Raw genomic sequence first — 22172 nt, 5'->3', positions numbered from 1 at the left:
CCTGATTACTAATACTAGCATATTCCATTTACTCTGTCCACATGCAAATACTAGACACTGCGAGTCACATCTTTCTCTGCAAAGATGTAAAAGTTTTAACTGTTTTGCCATAGCTTTGAATTTTAATAGCATGTACTGAACACAAGTCTTTTATACAATTACAAGAAGTTTGTTGCTATTAATTGATTCTGTATGAATTTCTCATGTCAAATATACCAAACATAGGGCTACAGAAGTTATTTGCATAAGTTTTATACCCAGGGCATAACATAGGGCTGTAATTGCAAATTAAAAGGTCTTGTTGTAGGAAGTAGTTTTCACTGAAAGCTCATGGAAACATGTAACAGCCCCAGGTAGATACCTTCTGAAAATGCCCCATATCAAATACCACATTTATCCTACAGTCACAATCTTGGTGGTGAAGTGAGCAGGCAATAACTCACCCTGGACAGCAGCAGCCACCGAAAAATTTCGGCAATGAGTCCTTCAGAAGTATCTCTGCAATTCACTCACTGGGAATTTAGAAGCACCATGTTGCCACATGTCCAAATCCACTTTCTTGTCCATGTATTGGTGTGTTTAGATATTCTGACCAAGAATAATCTCCATTTCTTGTACAGCTGCCTGAGCTTCAATTCAGTTACACCAGGGATGAATTTGGCCTGGTACATTGCTGAAGTAAACTCTGAGTCAAGCAGAATCTCTCTACTTCCTTTACAGATTGACCATGTGGGATTGTGTGGCAAGGTAGGATCATTGTCAAATTCTGCCCTTCATTTTACTTACACAATCACACTGCTTTAGCTATTATATCTGTTTGCAGTAGCATGTGTGTTAGGATAGAATATGGCCTGGTGTGCATATAAGATCTATAGTTAACAGTGACATGAATATTTTCCTCATGGGCCTAGTATACACGCAAACTTGCATCAGTTTTTAAACCAATTTAGTTAAACCAGTGCAAACCCCTGTATGCACACTTAAATCTATTTTAAAAGACATATAACCATTTAGCTTCATTCAGTAAGGAACTAACTTAAGCTAAATCAATATAAAGCAGATTTCAATTAATTTAAGTGTACCCGCACCTGAGTTTTGCGTCAGTTTAACCAAACTGGTTTTTAAACCAGCATTCTGAAACATGGGGCTGTTAGATTTCATTTCTAACACAGCTCATGGCTAGAGAAAGAGAGGAATGGTTTTAAACATCTTTTAACACTAATTTTACCAGAGCCATTAAACAAGTTATAACCCAGTGTTCAGTGCAGCAACTTTCCATTAAATCAATTAGAATCACTTTATCTGTAATCTAGCTAGACTCTCTGTATTCTTTCAGACTTAGCTGAATGTCAATCTCTTAAAGCCTTTTACCATTCAAAAACAAACAAATAAGCAAAAACAAAACAAAACTCAAAACCCATCCACAATGATCGAGACAAAGGAAAACAGATTTCCCATCACCAGCTGTAAAAAATAAATTATCTTAAGAAATTCAGCTAAAAATAAACTTCTCCACATTTCACTCTTAGCGACGAATAGTCCTTGAAAAGCTTCCAAAATGAGGTACCTGGTTGTGGGTGCATGGTTACAACATACCTCAGGATACTCAGCAGTGGCAAATAATTGCAAAACATCTATTATTCCAACCGCCCTGTTTTCCCAGACAAGTTTGTGTTTTTCTAATATCTATTATTCCCCTGGTTATCTGAAACTACAGGTATCCAACATTAATTTATTGTTCCCATTCTATCTGAATATGCAACGATGAACTTGATCTTTGAAACTTTTTACAATTGTGACAAAAACAGAACTGCATAAAAACAGTTTCCAGGTCAATGGAAAAGAAAATAATACAGCAAAGATATAAGATGAATAGAATTCAAAATTTAATGCAATCATGTTGCTATTCAAAGTCTAGTGTAATTCTTTTGAGAAATAATTTAGCCTGCTAACTTGTCCATGGGTCACCGGGAACGTTTTCTGAGGAGCTAATGTCCCTGGGATCTGATATCCATTGTCATGATGCCAGCTCTAGTTTTCAATTCAGAGTGGCTTTCCACTTTGCTAGCAATGAAAGCAAATGAGCAAACTTTCTATTGATTTAGATCTAATGTGACATTGTGATATTTTCTGTCATATGCAACTAAAGAAGCAAAAGGACCTAAAGGAATATCTCTGTGCACTACTTTGAAGATGTGCCATATTCTTCTATATTAATATGCAGGCAATTTTGGACAATGCCAGACTATACTAATTAAATTGCTTTGTGAATTTTGTATCTCTGTTGAAGAAGAACAAACAGCATTTTATAAGTCTGGGTGACACTAGACACAGGGTAAAATTTTCAAAAGCACCTATTTATTAAGGTCCAGGTTTCAAAAGGTTTTTAGGCACCTATCTGCATCTTTAGGTGCCTACATATTTCTGAAAATCTGGTCCTAAGACACATTGGAAAATGTTACCTCCAGTAAAGTTCCTTTTGAAAAAAAATCTGTTGCAATAATTCATTAGCTATAGTAGGAACCATGATTGCACCAAGGCCTTGTCTACTCTTGGGAAACTTCCTAAAAATTCCTCATTGTTGCAAAATTGTGCATACCTCCTTCAGTGTCAGAAACGTTGGGAGTCATGGTAGAGTGAGTTGATGGACTCTGGGGAATTTCTGAGATGAGGGGGATGGGTGGGTTAATTGAATTGAGTGGGACATGGAAGACAATCAAATGGTGAATGAAGTTGTGGATTAACTGTAGGTTTGGGGAATCTTACACTGTCGCTTCCACCACTGTATTTGAGGCCAGATTGTGATACCCTTACTCACGTAAAGGCAATATCTTTTTCACTCCTCAAATACTCCAATTGCAATCTGGTAGAAGAATCAATGGCTGTTAATCTGGTTTCTTTCACCAGCACTAGATTCATTTAGAAATAAAAGTAAACTGCATCTTCTGATTTCAAATTCTGGGTACTTAAATTTCCACTGTTAGGGTTTTTCAGATTCTAGCATACAAACCCTTTTCATCTGGATGAGACACAACATGTGAAAGGCAACTCTACATTTTTCCTATCTCCAAATTGGCAAACTACAACTAAAAGAGAAGAATTGATGAAGCCAATAGATTGTACAGCAGCGGAGTCTTTTGGCAAACACCACGTGTGTTTTGAAGCCATAAAATAATAGCTGGCCATGGTCATGGCTCTATGTAAGTGATACTGAATATTATTCATCCCATTGTGTGCTCTTTTCTTTTTTTTCTTTTCTTAAGGATTTGATGTGTGAGATCACTGTCCTACAGAATCATCAGGAGATGAAGAGTATTGGAGGAAAGCTCTGGGAAATGTCTGCCATTCCAGAATGATTGCTCCCCCGCCCCCAGCTCACCTCCGTTCCACTGCTGCCTGCTCCCCGGAGCACACTGCGGCTCCGCTTCTCCCCCCTCTCTCCCTCCCTCCCAGGCTTACCGCACAAATCGGCTGTTTTGAGGCAAGCCTGGGAGGGAGGGGGGAGAAGCAGAGTGGCAGCAGCGTGCTCAGGGGAGCAGGCAGAGCGGAGGTGAGCTGCGGTGGGGGGGGGCACAGGGAGGGCCGCAGGAAGTAACCCTGGGGGGGGCAGAGGAACCGCTCCCCCCCCAGCTCACCTCTGCCTCCCCCCCCCCCAGAGTGCTGCTGCTCCGCTTCTCCCCGCTCCCTCCCAGGCTTCTGGGAGGGAGGAGTAGGAGGGGAAATGTGGCATGCCTGGAGGAGGAGGCAGGGCCAGGGATTTGGAGAAGGGGTTGGAATGGGGTGGGGAAGGAGCAGAGTTGGGGCAGGGCTGGGGTGCAGGGGAAATTTTTTTTGCTTGGGGCAGCAAAAAACTTGAAGCTGGTCCTGGGAGCTATCAATGCAATTTCCATTAAACCCCCCTAGTTTTTAAAACATAGTACAAGCCTGAAATATAGTAGACCCATGGGCTAAGCTACAGGATTTTGTGGTGTCCCACAGCACCTGCCATATTAGTGTTCAGCTACTGAAATAAATATTACGAGAGATGTCACTAGTTGGCATTGTTACACGTAGGCTTACAAGTCTATGAGCAAGTTTTTAGGCTTAGGAGAAGCCAAGGGGTGTTTTTTGTTGTTTTTCTGATGCAAATCCTTTGGGGAGCTGTGGCAGGCATCAAAGGAGATTGGTCTCTGCCTTAGTCTCTGTAACTAGAGTCAATTCTTGGGGAATAGTTGCGCCCTTGGAACAAGATTTGGTGTATGGGCTGGCATCCCTGAAGAAGAGGATTGCTGGCATGCAAAAAGGGTTCAGGCTGAAACAGTTCAAAATAAACTGGTATTTAACTCTAAAACAAAAATAATAATCTATCTAGCATAGCTGATGGCACACTTGTAAACCTCATATCCACACACAAAAATGCTCCAGACAATTTATGTCTGCTTAAGTGTGCTTAGCAAGTAAATTTCTCTAGTGTAGATCTATGATGTCAGCACCTTTCATGAAAAGATTAATAAAATATAGCCACACAGCCACTGTGAAATATGTTTCATTCTGGTGTTTGGGAGACTGAAAAGTAAAAATGCAAAGGATGTGCTGTTCACATAATACTCTCTTCTCCTTAGGGCTTGTCCACATTGCGAATTAGTGTATGGCAAACCAGGGTGTCAATTTACAGCACAGTAGTATGGCACACATTAATTGGCCGTGTGGATCCTGGTACCACACACTAAAAATTCTGTAGTGCATATCAACGTACTGCTCTTTGAAATGAGAGTACATCAGAGAGAAGTATGGAACTTCTACTGTGCAGCAGCAGGGGCCACAATGCAGGTCAATGTGTGGCTGGCTAGTGCATTATACATTCACACCTGGTTTGCTGTGCAGTAAGTCGCCATGTCAAAAGCCCTCAGAACCAACTTAGACTTGCTCTATGTCCCAAGTAGTGTTCTATTTCTGGAGCAGCTTCTGATCTCACTTACACTAATGGTAATCAAGAGTAGTTCCACTGAAGTAAATGGAATTACGTTGAGATAAAACTGGTGTACCTAAGCTGAGAAGACTCTTTGAGTTGGGTTTAGGAAGAAAAATTCTTGAGTGACTAATTGTGTTTCATCCTACGTCTCCACAAGGCTAAAAAGCATTTTTCCCCTCTTCATTCTGTTAATGTAAATGGGTTAGAGATCTTCCAGTGTGGCAATAGGATTTGTTCAAGAGCTTATGCTGATTCTCCTGCCTTCTGTATCCCTCCCCATCCCATTTAAATCTAAGATGAAAAACTCCTCTGACCTATGCCATCTTGTATTTGTTACCTTTATCTCACCCAATTATTATATTTCTAATTATATTATCACAATGTATCATTTGATTAAACTTTCTGAAGCAGTAGGGGCTACAGTTCATTCTGAAAGATGCTAAACCAAATAGTATAATGGAATTTTAAACATTCAGTACAAAAATTTGTGAATAGTAGAAACAGATTAGTGATAAGTATACCATCTCTTCACTGTTACTATTTTTTACTTGGTAACCACACAAAATACATGTAGTTATGTGGATAAGAAGGTATGACTATTTTTACATTGATCAAAAAAAATCCAGCCCCCAACTTTTCTTTTTTATCTTGTCTATTGTTTAATAGCAGTAATAGATTTACATTTATCTAGTTTGTTTCATCCGCAAAGCTTCCTAAGTTCTTTAAAATTTGAAAGCAGATCTATTAACTATCCTTATTGGAATTATTTTTCCTACCAACAAAAAGCAGCTCCTTCTGGGGTGCAGGACAGCAACTGTTTAACAGTTTGCAGTAACATTATATCATAGGACAGGGTGAATTTAGAGGAGTAGAATTCAATTACCCAAACTGGAATTTGGCAGGAGTTTGTCGTAAATACTATCTTATTATTACAACTCTTGGAATCTTACTTATCAATGGTATTTGATTATGAGGTATACAAACTATTGATATCTTACTATTTATTATTGCTGACCTTTGAGCTATGAAACTGAGATTATAGGGGAAAAGGAGCTTTTTACATCACTAATCCCATATATCAAGCTTTCTTCCTAGCCATATTTTTGTTTTGTTCTCTTCACATTTTGGCTGCCTCTCACTTTATCAGTCAATGTCTCATATTTGGGGTCTTGATGGATGGTGAATTATTCTTTGATAGGATTTTCATTTCTCCCATACTGGGAAACAGATGAAAACTCTGCAAACTATTGAAAGGAAGCCAAGGAAGGGGTAACATCAGGCACTTGGTTTTCCAATAACCATCAATCTGCACAGTCAAAGCAATTTTCTGAACTACAGAAAGAACAAAGGTCCTTGTAAAGTGCCCCAAGGATGATGGATGGGTTACCTGCAAGGAACTGACAGTGAGGCAATCCCAAACTGTCATTGACAAGGAGCTGGATGCACAGACATGACCGGGCAGTAATCAAGTATTTGCAGTTTTGCAGCTGCTTATTTTGCCTGTTTTAAAAACAATGGCTCAAAGTTTGAACAAAAGGATCACAGAGAACAACCAGAATGTTATGTTTTTCCAACCCCATGGGCCAAACGTATTACTGGATGGTGGTTAGAGGGCTGGAAATAGAGTATAAATGGTACTGCAAGAACTTTAGCATAATTTTATAAGAGCATCTATTTTTTATGGCTTAGGAACTTGAATGGATACTTTAGAGCTGAGACCTTACTATATCATCTGAAACTGCTTCCAGAATTAGATTTACACTCAATTTTTGCTTTCTCTTAAAGCTTGGGCTTTGAAGACAGACCTAGGATACATGATAAAAAGGCAATACCATAGGTAAATCCTTCAATGGTGATGAATTTGGCACTGACTACACTGGAAGCCCTGCACCCTGGAAATAGAAACCCACCCATGGAGTAGTTTGTTGCCCACAAAAGGTTTCCGTGGTTACAAAGCAGGTGAATGAGGCAAGAGTGCATAGTGGGGGTGCTGAGCTATTGAACCAAACTCTAAACCCCATATATGATGGAAACTGATTCAAGCCAGGGGGTGTGGCAGCACCTATTGAATGAGGTGACAGAGAAAATATATTTCTGCTAATGCTCTGCAAATAGGCTTTTTGGCTGCTTCCCTGAAGGTAAAAGTACATGTTTATGGCTGGCTTCTCCAGTGGTGTTCATTGTTTCCTCACCACTGCTACACAGCTCCAGATTTCAAATGCAAAGTGGCAGGCTCATTGGGCCAAAGTGACCTCTCGTGTAACTTGCATTGATGAGCAGCTTCCAAATGCGAGATCCTTCCTTAGCCAGTGGCTTGATAAACTCACGCTATTGAAACCGGACAGCAGTTAACCATATTGTAATAAAGCTTGTTACTTGAGCTTGGTATTTGCCAGTTTCCTAATCTAGAAAGGCCTTGTGCTGTGAGATGTATTCTCCTTTCCTTTGCTGCATTTCCTATGGCTCTCATGGTGCTATTGTGTCATTGGGGAGAAATTTTGCTAACATCCAGGGATGATTTTCATTTCATTCTAGGTCAGATGGACATAATGACAACTCTGATATGAGTTCATTTGCTCGATCAATTAAGCATTCAGTAATGCTGCTCTTGGTAAAAACAGCTTGAGTTACTTGCAAATGTACTCAGTTTGTATTCACTAAATAATGTGGAGATAGCAGGCCATTTCCAGGCTCAGCAACCTTCAAAACATGAGGCCATGTTGTGTTTGGGAATTGAACAGACCTATCTAAGGGCAGAATTTGTTCAAAACAAATGGTTCACAAACCAAACTGTTCTACATCATTATTAATGGAGTAATGCCCAAATCTTGCAGTACTTTCTCAGTCCATTCCAGGACAAACAACTCCCATTGACTTCAAAGGAGATTTGGCCTTGAGTAAAGAATGCAGGCATGAGGGAAACAGATTAGTTCTAGCATTGCTACTTTCCTTGGGTGGGGGAGGATGGTGTTAAATACAAAACTAGAAGAGAGGTGAAGAGGAAGCAATGGCAGTTTTCCCCTGTTTCTGCTTTCTAGTAATTGTACTAATAAAAGTAAATTTGGCTCCTATATCTGAATTCAGCAAAAGATACCAGGAGAGTGTAGAAGTTCCATTTCTTTACCTGGGCAGCCGTTTTCCAAGAGCTCGGTTATGAGCTGCCTACATTGTGCCCACAGTGAGAAGGAAGAGAGCAGAAGGTATCACCTTACAATTCTACACATGCAGAGAGGGGAAGGGAAGTACAGGTGAGTCAGGATGTTTAGGGAAGTAAGTTGTGCCAGAGAAAGGGCTGAAGCAGCTTACTTCCCCTGCAGAGCAAGTGGGAGGGGAGGCAGGGACCAAAGAGTGCTTGAGTCACAATTTAGTACATGGTATGAACATGAGGAAGCAGAACTATGTGCTATCACTACTCAGGGTGTCTTGTAAGGTGGTGGTGTTATCTATTAATGTCATTGAGGTGCAAGTGTATGAAATCAGGACCTGCAGATCTTCCTCTGTACACAGGAAAATATACACAGAACCTAATGGGGAGCAGTTGTTTTAAGTTCAAGTGAACAGGAAGAAGCGTGTGTGTGTGTGTGTGTGTGTGTGTGTGTGTGTGTGTGTGTGTGTGTGTGTGTGTGTGTGTGTGTGTGTGTGTGTAGTGACACAGAACCTGACATCTCTATGCTGCAGAGAGTTGCCTTTCCATCTTGGTGCCCCATGTAGCTAGTCAGTGTAGGTGCTCCTTGAGGTATTAGGGACTGTGCCTTTCAGCAGGGCCGCACAAAGGTTGTGGGGGGCCTGAAGCAAAATCTGAACCTGAAGCTTCCACCCTTCCAAACAGCCTTAACCCCACCCCACCCTCCTGGCCTATGGGCCTGTAAACCCACCTCCTCCCAGGAGCCTTGGACTCCCCTAGCCTACTCCTTACATTACCCCTCCCTGCTGGTGAGCCTCACCCTCTGGTGAGAGGTCCATCCAACTTCCTGGCTGGTCCCCAGGGCTGAAAGAAGCCTCCATGGTTTCTGCAGCTGGCAAGTAAGGCCCCAGCATGCTGCATGCAAGTGCTGATCTAGCTACTGTGGTGCTGCAACTCCACACCATAGCTTGTAAAGCTACTCACTTAAATTTGGCCTAGTCACCCGGGCCAAATCTGAGCTGTGCTGTGACCCTGCATGCCAGGTCACAGGCCCAGCCATGCACATCAGCCCCTGTCCTATTGTTCCACTGGTTTGGGGGCCCTCTCAAAGAGATATACTGGTGCAAAGAGCCCCTTTTGCCTCCTCCCTTCCCCCCCCCCCCCCCGCAGGCAGCCCTGCCTTTTAGTGGCAGCCCTGAGTGAAGGACAGCACTGTCCCAGAACCATGGACCCTTGAAATCTGGGTTCCCTAGCAGCCCACATGTCAAGCTGGTTTGTTTGGTTTTTTGTTTGATTTTCTAAGCAGTTGCATAGAGAAACAATGCAGAGAAAGGTGACATTTTCCACTGTTCAGTCTCATGGCTCCATACTGAGGAAAGAATAGGAATAAAGACATGAGTAGTTAAGTTGATTTATGCATCCTTGAATTCCTTGTCTAAACCCCATTCCTCCAAAGGGATCCATATGGGCATGAGAGTCCTTCATTTTCATAGATTCATTTTCAGGATCAGAGCCTGATTTTAGCTTAGACAATATATTCATGTACTGAGGTTCTGTGTCCTTGTGGTGATTTAGCATGTCATATGGGTAAAAAACTGGTGTCAGGATGAAGTACACCTTTCACTCATATCTTTGTTCCAATTGTCTGAATATTATAACAAAGCCTCCTGCTGCTGAATTCCTTGCCCTTCCCAAATATCCACTGACTCCAATGGGAGCTGTAAAACCCGGAATCCAACAAATTACTTAAGCACACTGTAACAGGGTGGTCTGCCCCTTTAAGGGTCAGGGTGCTGGGGAGTTGCCAGCTCTGTTCTGAAAAATAGCTTGGCAGGTAGGTGCTGGGACTCATTAAACTCAGCTGGACAGCAGCAAGTGATTGGGTCTGATGATTCCCAGCTGGGGGATACAAATAGGTGCCTGGGAGTAGGAGAGAGCTGGAAGTGTATTTTTTTGTGGCTGTAGCAGAAGAATGTGAAGGGGAAAGCTACAATCTAGGTAGGGAACAGGACATTATCTTTTTTTTCTGTTGAAGAATAAACAGAGGCCTAAGGTAAGGCTATATATGGAACTGGACATGATTTTGCATCCTATGTCTGCTGGACATCTTTTGCATAGTAGTGCTCTTGGGTTTTTGAGCAGCTGGATTAATTTCCCTGTGTAGTTCACTGTTCCCTGGAATCTTTGTACCCCTTCCTTGTCTGCTGGGGCAAGAATGTTGTGGATGGCCTCAACCTTACTGTGATTTTTATCTGTGCACCTGGATATGCCATTTCCATTATATGGAATTCACATTTGTTCAGCTTTAGCCCAGAAGCTTTTGCTCTTTTCAGAGCTGCCTGGTATAGCCTCTTTATTTAATTTAAAATAAACTTTAATGTGGTGTTACACCAGCCTGGGTTTGGCTCTAGCGGCCACCGTTTCAAGATTAACAGTAAATGTCACCTCTGCTACTTGCTTCAGGTTTAGTTTGTCTCTTGGAACACACAGACCAAGGGTAGTGACCACACATACATTCACAAGTACAAGGTCTAGTCTGCTTTACAAGCTTTATTAGTTACAATTAAAGTTTATGATTATCCAAGCATATAGAAATTCTATACTGACCTATGCACAAGTTACAAATATCATTATACTCACATCCTTAACACTAGTGTTAGGGTCTGATTAAGTCTCTCATGGCTTGATCATCAGTAGAGGGCTAGTTCCTGCTGGAGTCTCTCATAGGGAGCTCAATTTTCCCACTCTGGGCATCCCCTTTTTATAGTGTGATTCTGTGCATATCCATAAAAGTGTCAACCCTCTTCTCAGTTTGGGGTCCCTTAAGTTTCTAGGGGACACAATTTTCTATAGAGCATCTAAGTTCTCTTTATTTTCATTAGCATTGATGCACAAGCTGTATCCTGTGATTGACATGTCGGAGATAGATGCTCCTTTACAGTATCTTTATGATCTGATGATAATCTTCTGGGTAACATTTTTTGCAATATTACCACTTAGTACCTCTTTGCCCGCAATCCAAGCAATAGTCTGTGGGAATGCTGTTTTGTAAAGGGGGTGTGGAATGTGCACAGATATGTGCTGTTTTTCTAAAGGTATTTGCCTGAACCTTCCTGATGCATCAAACACAAAAAAATACTTGGCATCAGACATCTCCTTCAAAATGTCTCCCCTTAGTAGATAGTGAGAACTGTTCCCTTTTAACACTTAATTATTTTGGATCTATATGTAAGAGAAGGCTTCTGTCTCTTTTTTTTTTTCTTTTCTACATAGACTAAGTGTACCTGTTGGTTCTTCTACTTGCTCTGATTTCCAGAGCAATGGGCCTATTCAGCTATTCTTCTTAGCCTCTCCCTTAGGGTGATTGGAACTTTCTAGGGGTGTGAATTGTGGTATAGTTGGGCTCTTTCAACTCTTTGTACTCAGTTGAAAGCTTTCCTTTCCCCTGGAATATATCCTCAAACTTTCTCAAGTATTTTGGTCCACTGCCCCTCCAATGAGTGCACCCTCTTGATGAGAACAAGGGCTTGACACCCTCTTAACCCAATAATGGGGGCTCTCTTTGCCTAGTACTATTACAAGTCTTATCACTTCCAGTTGATTTATTTATATATATATATATATAATTCTTCTATACCTTTAGTGGGGATATGCTCACCCTGAGTTTTCCCAATTTACCTTTCATCACCTGTGGCTTTTCTTTTAGTGTTGTTAACATTGGTGTCTGGAAATACAGTGGCTTATGTACCTGTTTCCAATTTAAAATGAATAAAAGGACCACTTGCTTTCAGGCTGACAGTCCAATCATCTGCTGCTGCAACAATGTCCATTGCTCCTATGAAAAATTCACCTGAGATAGTGGTGCTGCTGTCATCGTCGTCATCATCATCATCCCATTTGTCCATGCTGCACACTCTGCTGGTGCTTGCAAGCTCTTGCAAAGTGATATTTGCATCTTTTCCCACATACTAAGCATTTTCCTGACTTGTGTTGGATGACAGTGTGCATTTCCATGTGCTGTTCTTGCTTGACTCTGACTTTGAGCTCCACTTGTCTTGCTGCCTCAAGTCTGTTGTATTTTGGATTTTCAGTTACGTCTATACTGTCATCACACTTCTCTGTTCATAAGCTTTTGTTCCAGACTGGATGACTTCCATTGCTTGGCAAATTCCAAGTCCCTAGTCAAGAACCAATTCTGACCCAGTAGTCTCTGATTTTTATTTATTTATTTATTTTTGGTTCTGGATTCTAGCTATAACCTGGTCTCTAATAAAATTACAAGATTAGATCAACCATATATTCATGTATAGTTTTCATGTTCTTTGTGTAACCTCTGGTTAAAAATCTTAGCTTTCATTTTACATGGAGTGCAATGCTCCCCCAAATTTTTGCACTCCAGTTTCATAGCAAACAAGGCTCACCTCAAGTGCATCAGAACTTGCTATTGTCAGAAATAAAAGTACCTTCTGATACTCTTCCTTGTCACTGGTTCCCAGAGCTTGCAGACTGAAGGTCAACTTAAATCTCATATCATTGTCTGTGTTTTCAGAGTTTCAGCTCTGGTGGAGCTTTAAGCTGCTTTCTTCTTCCATTCTAGTTACTGTCTTTAATTTCTATTTACTCCTGGTAGCCATATGGGTGTTCATGAACTTTGGGCCCTAGAGTGATTCCTGAAGGAGATTCAGTGACATAATTCCAAACTACCTCTGTATAACAGAACCTGGCTTCTTTAGCATCTCTCCCCCAGACTTTCTCTGGGAAGCTAAAACCCTTGATGTTACAGTTCCCAATACCACACTCCTCACCTCAGAACAGCACTTTCACTATTGCATCCTTAGGTAACCAAAAATGATAACTCAAAAGACCAAGTGCAGTGCTACTAGACTACTGCACACCAAAGGGGAGAAGTCTAAACAGAAGAATCAGACTATGCAGCTAACTGCATGCAGTTCAGTATTTAAACTGTGTGTAGTGGCCTTTGGTAAGGTGATCAGGTTAACAAATGAAAAATGGGTCACCTGTCACACTCTGCTGAGCAGGGAGCCTATTCCCTGCATTTGCCCCTTTCCTTCCTCAACTCTAGTCACTGCTGACTGAGCCCCATTCTTGCCAGCATGGTGGTGCCAACGCTACTGGATAGGTCTCACTGCTATCAGCCTGGTGACCACAAGATGGTGATGCTGTCCTGGTACCACTGACAGTCCCTTCCCTAAAGAGCTGCTGCTGTCCATGGGAGTTGGAGAGACCAGCTTTCCAAAGCCTATACAGCACCCCTATCAGACATGCTCCTGAACACAAAACAGATACTTGGTATCATGTTTTTAAGCTCTTAAAGTCTGGGACAATCAATTGGAAAAATAGCCACATACCAGAAAAAAACACATTGTGGTCACTTAGGTGAAGGTGAAACCAGCAGGAGAATCCTCTGTACTAGGAGAAGTCAGTGTTTGACCTGAGCTCCTGAGATTAGAACCCAAAAGCTTGGTGTATTTGTTTATAAATGGTTATGCTCAGACACTAGCTCCTGAGCATACTGTAAAAATAAAAATGTCTGCAGTGGGTAGGGAGATGAACTTTTGTAGGTGCAATTGTTTTATAAATTAAATCAAGTTTTAAGTCTCGTCTGTATGCAGTGAAATTTGAATTTCATGTTGCAGAATCAATCTGTTCTTAAAAGGGACTGTCAAAACTATTAAATATGCATTGGATTCTTGTTGTATCTACAAAGGCCCTCAGACATAAACTACTTATTTAAAGTTAAACTATTTCTATTACATGTACAATTTTTAGGCTAGTACATATTCCCCCTCTTTAAAAAAAATAAGGCATGAAACTCTCCTTTACTAGTATTATTCTGTCTCTGAGTGATGAATATGCACATGTGAGGCAATTCAATAAAAATAACTCCCTAACAAGTAGAAGGGACCATATGCTGGCAATAACTTGCATCCTCAGTGGCCATTAGCTAACATTACTAGGAATTCCACATATGAAAAAATATGACTTTACAGTTCCATCATAAATATTACAATAGTAGCAATAAAATTCTGCCTCTAACAAAACAAAAGCATGATGGCGTGGGGGGGGGGGAATAAGCATGATAAACCAGTCTCCTCATTTTTCTCCTATGACTCACAGTATTTTCTCTTATATGTACAATACTTTCCTCAGCTTGAAATAGGTAGAGCAGGCTCTTTCAGATCAAATAGCTTAAACATGGTTTTCCAACTCCTGTCATTTTATCCCTGCTGGAATAAAGTTGGATGAATGGATAAGCAGAGACTGAAATAACTTAGGTTTTGAACCTCTGATACATTTTACTGCATCAGATGTCCCTGATAAATACCAGGTGTGGTGATCCTGTACCACTTTTTATAAGTTTGGGCCAGTGTGTGAAACCTTTATTCTGTGCTTCCGTTTCTCCATCTGTAAATGGCTATAGTGCTACTTACCTCCTTTGAAATCCATTGATTGGAAAAAAGTGCTTTATGAGAGGAAGGTGGTATTTTTTTAATGTATTACTTTGACAATTATGCAATTACTTGCAGTGCAGGGTACTATTCAAGGTACCTTATGCACAACTGGCCCTTTGAGATTGTTAGTCATTAATAATATCGTATTTCTTTTCTAGACTTTAAAGAGGTTTGCCCTCACTATACCAGTGGACTGTGTTTATAATTCTGGAAACAGCTGGAGGGAATATTACAAGACTAGAACTGTCCCATTTTCCTGAAGATATTGAGATCCAGGAAAAACGGGTTCCATTAATGTTTTTATCTAAAAATGTAAATTGATCTAGATAATGCAATTGCAGTTCAGTAAAAATAACAGTACTGGTATTTGCACTGTTTTTCATGATTGGTGCTGCTTGCACCATTAGTTGCAATGTTTCACTTATGAGAAAGTTGAAAAGACTGGTCTAATTTTTAAACTAGTGTGAAGTTATATTTACGGATAAAAATAAGCTATGTAAGTTACAATTACACTGCTATTCCTCTGATGCTATGATTTTCTGCAAATGTTAAGTCTCTTTGTGTGTTTATGGTGGTAGTTGGCTTTTATAGCACTGATTTATTTAATTTATTTACAGGCTTTTCTTTGATACTTATCACTGATATCTCTCACATCACAAATATTAGTGGATTAATTAGCAGAAAGCTCTGTGTGAAGTAGGAAAGGATTATTATTCCCATTTCACAGACAGGGAACTGAGGTACAGAAAGTTAAATGGCTTGCCCAAGCTCTCATACAGCAATTCTGTGAGAGATCTAGGAATAAAACCTAGATTCTGGAGTCAAAGTCTAGTGCTGTAGTACTCCCTGATATATCAAACCTTTATTTGTAAAGATTTGGAATAATAAAAAACATGACCCTCTTCATATTTAAGTGTATTTCTTCCAGACTGGCTATTAACATGCTAATAGTAGGCCTCTCTCAAATACAGCTGTTCATTATCAGTCATCCGTGCAGCTGGACCTTCTGTCAATCCATTTCCAACAGATGTCAGAAATTCAGCAGAGGTACAGGAGGATACAGATAGACTATTCGTGCTCTGAACCTAATCATTAAAGCTCAGGTATAAATCAGAGCTGAATGCTGTTACTTTGTGTACATCTGACTTTTTTTTGCTTGATGTATATGGTGTCTGTTTTCAACACATCTGTTTTCTAGCGGTGGTTCAATAATCCTAGTTTGTATTTATTTAGTTGAGACATTCAGGATCCCAAATATTTTCTAATTCAAAATGTTGTCATGTGGTGCAAATGTGAGAGGAAGAAAGTATAATATGGGGTTCTGTTCTGGCAGTTCTGAAAAGTCATTGTGGGTGAGGACAGGCAATATCTTAATTCTGGTGTGAGAAACTCCCAAAGTTCTCTGAGACTGCCTCCTACCCCATTCTTTCAGCTCTTCCCCAAGCAGAAACTGGGGAAAGGGGCATTTTTCAGGACACTTTTGGGGGAGATAGGCTTTGTGGAAAGGGGACAGGTGACTCTGTCAGCTGGCAAAGATGACAGCTGTGAGAAATGACTGCACTGATTGTGCTAGTGGAATGCATCCACACTGGCACTCAGCTGAGAGACCGCCCCTACAAATTATTGAAATAACTTCCTCCTTTTTGCTTTCCTGGCAATCAACTGAATAATTTTTAGAGTGTGTGTGTGTGTGGACTCATGGTTCAGTCCAGTCAATTGAGGGACATAGATAATACTTAGTCCTGCCTTGAGTGCAGGGGACTGGACTAGATGATCTCTTGAGGTCCCTTCCAGTCCTGAAATTCTATGATTCTAACTGATGTCTCTGATGTAGATCAGCTCTTTGTGCAGGTATGTAATATGACCAGCTTGTAGCAAATGTCTATGGGACTACAACACTCTGTTCAGCTGGAATAGGGAACAGCAGAATCTGGCCCAAAGGGAGTATTAATATCAGATTGACAGACAAAATGTCTTCCTAATTTAAACCAAACCAAAATAAGATTAACCTTTTAATACAGGAGTAAGCTTTTGTTCCAGAGTACAAATAATGCCCATTGCTGAAAGCAGGTAAATTCTGGAAGTAGATAGTAGCAAAAACCCTTTTAGGCTGCTCTTTTAACTTATTTTCAGTTAGGATAACAAATTTATTTGTACTGGAGTAAACAAGTCATTCCTTGTTGTAGAGAGATTTTTACATGGGTGAAACTCCATTTACATCAGATCCTGAAATCTCAGGCTGCAGGTTTTGATCAATAATATTGGTCAAGTGAAGTCTATTGAAACACACATCCATTGCCTGTAAACAATACTGTCAAAGATAAATGCTGGAATGTGGAAAGAACTAGTTGACATAATGGAATAAAAGAAGCTTCAGCTTCATAATGAACTTAGCAAAATGTGACCATTTAGGCTGTTAATCCCATATAGAAATCCCTTGGCTAACTTCTCATTGCTGTTCCTTCTGAGTTATAATTGAAATGTGTTACAAAGACCATTCTGAATATTGATCCTTCTTCTGGGGGAAAATGAAGGACTGAAGAAGGGTAACATGAAGATTCCCATACAGTAATACCTATGCTGCTACTGCTATGCATGTATAGACTGACAAGAAGATGAAGGGGAAAACATTTGGCTCAAAGCTGTTCAAAGTTAATCAGTCAACTAATACAAGAGAGGACAGAGAAAAAAGAACTGCCTTCTAAAAATGTTTGTAGGATTCTTACCCAGCCAGCGCTCTTGCAGCATTAAAATTGTTTCATATGAATCCTATTTACTGAAGATTGCTTTCTTAAGTAGAGACTAATGGAACTTTCAAACGCTTGAGCATGGTGGCAGCTGCAAAACCTTGGAACCTGCTATGGTAATATGCCCATTATTCATTCATTCCTAGGTGTTGAGCAATTCCTGAAGCAGTTTTTTTCTTTTGTGGCTTGCTTCAGAAATTAATTTACTACTAGAGATTTTAATTGTTTTAAACTAATTCATTTACTATGACTTCCTCCTTCAGCTGAATAAGTTTAAGTAAAAATGTGCAGGATCAGTAGAAAGGGTGCCCTATTTTAGGACAGGATCTTGCAAACATACACAAGCATCCCCACTGAATTCAATAGGACTAAGCACATGTGCATTCAGGAGCTGACTCTGATAAGGTAGACACAGAAATCTGATTGTTCATACTCTCATTCTTTTAGGTAGAAAGTAGATGTTCTTTCATTCTGCTGCCAATTTATTAAAACTGTGTGGAAGAACTTGGTTTTAACTAAATGCAGGTCAAACTTCAATCAGGGTTGATTTTGAATATTTGTTTGCAAGCCAGCAGGTGTGTTGAACTATTTTAAATTCATAAATTGCCCTTCAAAGTTATTTGAGAACTTTTTGCTTTATCTGGTTGTCCATAAAGTATTTCCTGTTGAAGTGATGTTTGTTTGGGATAGATCCAATGGGGTATGTCAAATGGTATTTGTTCTGCATCCTTAATTGGCTGAGCCTGCCCCACATGACTGGGGAGGTCCTCTCAGCTCAACAGATGCCATTTTCACTTAGTTTCTCAGAGAGAGAAATACATGCACCTGTTATGAATCAAGCTTGGGAAACTTCATGAAGTTTTGGTCTGTCTTTGTGCCCTGCTTTTACTACCTAACAGTAACAACTAAGATCTAACCATATTATGTTCTACTAGCTCTTTCCTCTGAAATTGATGTGGCTAAAAATAGCATCAGAACACTAGAAATGTCATGTTGCTGGTGCTGTGAGGTCACTCCTTGACCTTCCACCATCTGAATGTAACCTTGAAACACACTGTATAGCATCAAGTTGGACTGCTGTGCCGAAGTGTATGCTTATACTCTGGGTGTACTCTGTATCTCCATGGCTGTTCTATGCTGTCTACTTTCACTAGAGAACTTTTTGCTTCGTCTGAATGTCTGTAATGCATGCTTGTGGCCAGTCTGTTACAGTTAAAATGACACTTGAATTCAATTAAGACAAAATGTACTGTCTTCAGGAAAAAAAACAGAACAGGGTATTCTAACATGCATTATAACAATCTCTGATTGCTTTTAAATTTTAAAAAGCAAACGACCAGGGAAGAAAATTCTACATATAAACTTTTGTCCCTTTTTCTAGATCTGTCACCAAAACTCATGTGTGTTGAAAGGCATAATAAAAATAGAACTGTCAAGAAGAGAGAACACATCTGTCAAGGATTCTGTGTACGTTTAACTTCTGTCAGGCTAAAACAGTCTTCTAACCAGGGGCGGCTCTAGAAAATAGGCTGCCCCAGGCAGCGCGGTGTGCTGCGCCGCCCTTCCTCGTTCCCGCGGCGGGTCCCCTGTTCCCGCGGCTCCGGTTGAACTCCTGCGGCAGGTCCACCGGAGCCCCGGGACGAGCGGACCTGCCGCAGGCATGACTGCGGGAGCTCCACCGGAGCCACGGGAACAGCGGACCTCCCGCGGGCACGGCTGCGGACGGTTCGCGGGTCCGGCGGCTCCGCTTGAGCTGCCGCAGTCATGCCTGCGGGAGGTCCAGCCGAGCCGCGGGACAAGCGCCCCCTCCGCAGTCATGCCTGCGGCAGGTCCGGTCGTCCGCGGCTCCGGACCTAGATTTGGCCGCCCTAGGCAACAGCTTGGTTTGCTGGTGCCTAGAGCCGCCCCTGCTTCTAACCTTTAGAGACACCTTTTAGTTGGTCACAACTAATTACTATCCCACTCCAATCCGAAAACCACTCTAGATGAGCTCAGTCACGGAGAAAATTACAAAAATATAAAATTATATTTATTTTTAGGTTCATACAATCCTGGTTAATCAAAAATATCCCCAGATGCTTCCTGAACTATATTGTATACATTCAGCATAACTGAAATATAGCCCTCTGTGATTAGCGTGGCAATCAACCAGGATATACACTACTGTCTTAGTGACTAAATGTAGGATGAAATTCTGTCCTTATTCAAGTCAATTGAAACTTTGCCATTGACTTCAATGAGGACAGAATTTTACCAGTGTGTCTGTCACAGGGTAGAATGGGCCTTTTTAAGGGAATTGGGCATAACCCTCCCTGTGCCTAAGTACCTGCTTTCCAGGTGGTGAGATAAACCACCACACAGCTCAGCTGCAGGGTCAGGAAAAAGACCTGTAAGGGTGATTGCCACACCAGCCAAGTGAAAGACTTTGGGGGGATGCCTACTATATAGCCCCTGAAAGTAGCCCCTTGGTGGGGGGGGGCACTCAGGTGACAGGACCTAATTTACCTGTCTTGATTTATGTTGAACTATGTTTTTTGTTTGATCAATAAATGAAACCCTGGGAAAAGGGAGGGAAATACTGGTGGGAAATTTATTGATCCACTGGCCAGTGAGTTGGTCTGCTGGCTTAGATGAGTGAGGAAACTGAGGCAGTGAGAGAATCAGGGGAGACCTTGTTATCTTCCCCTAGATCAGAAAGGAGTCACACTGTGTTACAGGTGTAACATTTTTTTTTATTCCAAGACATTTTGCAATCACTGTAGACTTCTTAAGAATGACTACAGTGCTTGTAGGTAGAACGGGTGAAAGTGTGTGTGTGTGTGTGGGGGGGGGAGAGATTAGTCAGAAATTCGATGTACTTTTTTTTAAAGAAAAAATTAAAATATTTCAACCATCTCAGCATACAAGCAAAGTGGATAATTGGGGGATGAGGAAACAAATGCGAGCTGCCAGCTAGGTTCAGTCATCCAATCCTATTTTCTTGCTTTGTTTGTGAATGTTTAAGTCAAAACCTTACCGTTCTTTATATTTTCAAAGAGTGTGTGTGTGTGGTGGGGGGGGGGGGTTCTTGGCATTCCATTGTCAACTTTGAGAAGTAAGACAGTGACTGTTACGTTATAGAATACTCTGGTTTTAATTGCTGCTTTTCAGTTGTACATGGGAGAATAACTTCTTGGAACTGTGCCTAACATTTAAAAGTGGCCATGAGCAGTACTTAATGCACACACTTATCTGTTTAAATTGATCCAAAATGGCTTCATGGTTTCTAAATGGATGTAGTTTTGGTTTCTTAATTAAAAAGAAGGAAGATTAGCTGCTGGCAGCAGAGATCTTAAAATTAGCCTCTTCCCTTTGTTTAAAAAAAACAATTAAATTGTCTAATTGTTTACATAAATCCCTTCATTAAATACTTCAGTCTTCTTCGCATATAAGTTGTTTAGCTACTCAACGTTCTATAGTATAACTACTACTTTTCCATGGGCTCCTTGACCTTTGCTGGCCTAAGGGACTGGTATACTCAGAGGTAATTAACTCACGATTAAAACGTTTGAACTAAGGAGAATGGGCAATTCTTGGACTGTGGGCAGTTTCTTTGCCAGATAAATATGCTTGCCAAATAGCTGTCCAGTATCCCCAGCACTAAGCTCCTGTCAGAAAGTGCATTATAATACTATTAGATGTGAGACTCTGATAGGTCACTATGTAAATAGTGTGCACTAGCCTTTTGGTCAAAGAGCTGTATTGGTGGGACATAAGGGAAGTAAGGCCTTGCAACATATCGTTAGAGGAAAACAGCAGGCATATAGTTATGGTGGGTATGCCTACACTGCAGTCACAGGTTTTGATTGCAGATCAAGTTGACATACCCAAGCTAGTTCTAATCTAGCTAGCTCTAGTTCCAGAATATTGAAGCTGCTTCAGCCTGGATTATACAAGTCCACCTGGAACTCTGGGGAAACTACTCTCACTGCCACAGCTTCACTGTTCCAGATGTGTCTGCTCTAGCTGCAATCATACCTTGTGATTACAGTCTAGTCATACCCTTGGAAAGATGGTTCTTTTTGATCCAAACAAATATACACTAATGGTAAAAGAGGATATAATGTTACCTCTCCAAGTGGCTACAACACACACACATTAAATTCTCAGACTAACTTTCCAAACAAATCAAAATTTGGTTAAGGTTTGATCAGTGGAGTATTGCTAATGACTTAAATGGGGTGAAATCCTAACCCTGGTATTTATAGCCATTTTAAGGGGGCTCTGTGTATTTGGAAGGAGTTAGAATTTTCATTCCCTGGGGAGGGGGGGCAGAGAGAAGAAATATTGCACATTTTCTGACACTCATCATTGACCTAACTCTGTTCCTACTGGAGACAAATGGAGTTTATCATGGACTTCAATAAGACTGGAGTTAGGCCAATGCTAAGCACACTTGAAAAATCCCACCCTCTGTCTGTTTCTGTAAGCTACCTTTTGGACCTCTGGCCAGAAGATGTGGGACCAGCAGTAGTGGCAGGATAAGAGGGAACCTTGAATTCCCCTCCTAGTAGCTAGGAGGTAGATACCTCCTGATGGAGCTTACTTGCTAGCAGGCACTGAGCAGTGCAGTGTGTCTAGCAATAGTGGGCATGGAAGCATGCACCGCTGGGGAAGAATGTTGATTGTGATAGTCTTGGGATGGGATAACCTTTATAGTGAGTATGGTGGGGAGAGGAGGCAAGGGTTTGGGGGATTCCTTGAGGAATAGAGCAGGACGTATAAAAACCCAGGAGTAGGAAAGGCTTGTAAAAGTGAGTGACAACTCCTTGAGGCTGTATTTGTCTTTTGCTTTGTACAATGAGAATTTGAGCTCCAATTTTGCCTTTTGTCTACTT

At 41.0% G+C, this 22172-nt stretch overlaps 1 long non-coding RNA gene across 7 annotated transcripts in view; it reads left to right on the top strand.

The window, feature by feature from the left end:
• Nucleotides 1-10022: 10022 nt before the first annotated feature.
• Nucleotides 10023-22172, top strand: part of LOC120405507 — a 29743-nt gene continuing 17593 nt past the window's right edge. For 4 of the 7 annotated variants that reach the window (XR_005598624.1, XR_005598625.1, XR_005598621.1 and 1 more), the window contains exon 1: nt 10023-10128. This is a non-coding gene — a long non-coding RNA (uncharacterized LOC120405507). Of the gene's footprint in view, nt 10129-14706; nt 14861-15519; nt 15652-22172 lie in introns of all 7 variants that reach the window. The other 3 variants (XR_005598620.1, XR_005598623.1, XR_005598622.1) reach the window with 3 other exon arrangements.

Source organism: Mauremys reevesii, linkage group 5 (genome assembly GCF_016161935.1).
Source record: "Mauremys reevesii isolate NIE-2019 linkage group 5, ASM1616193v1, whole genome shotgun sequence".
Lineage (NCBI taxonomy): Eukaryota > Metazoa > Chordata > Testudines > Geoemydidae > Mauremys > Mauremys reevesii.
This window is presented reverse-complemented; position numbering and strand designations above follow the sequence as displayed.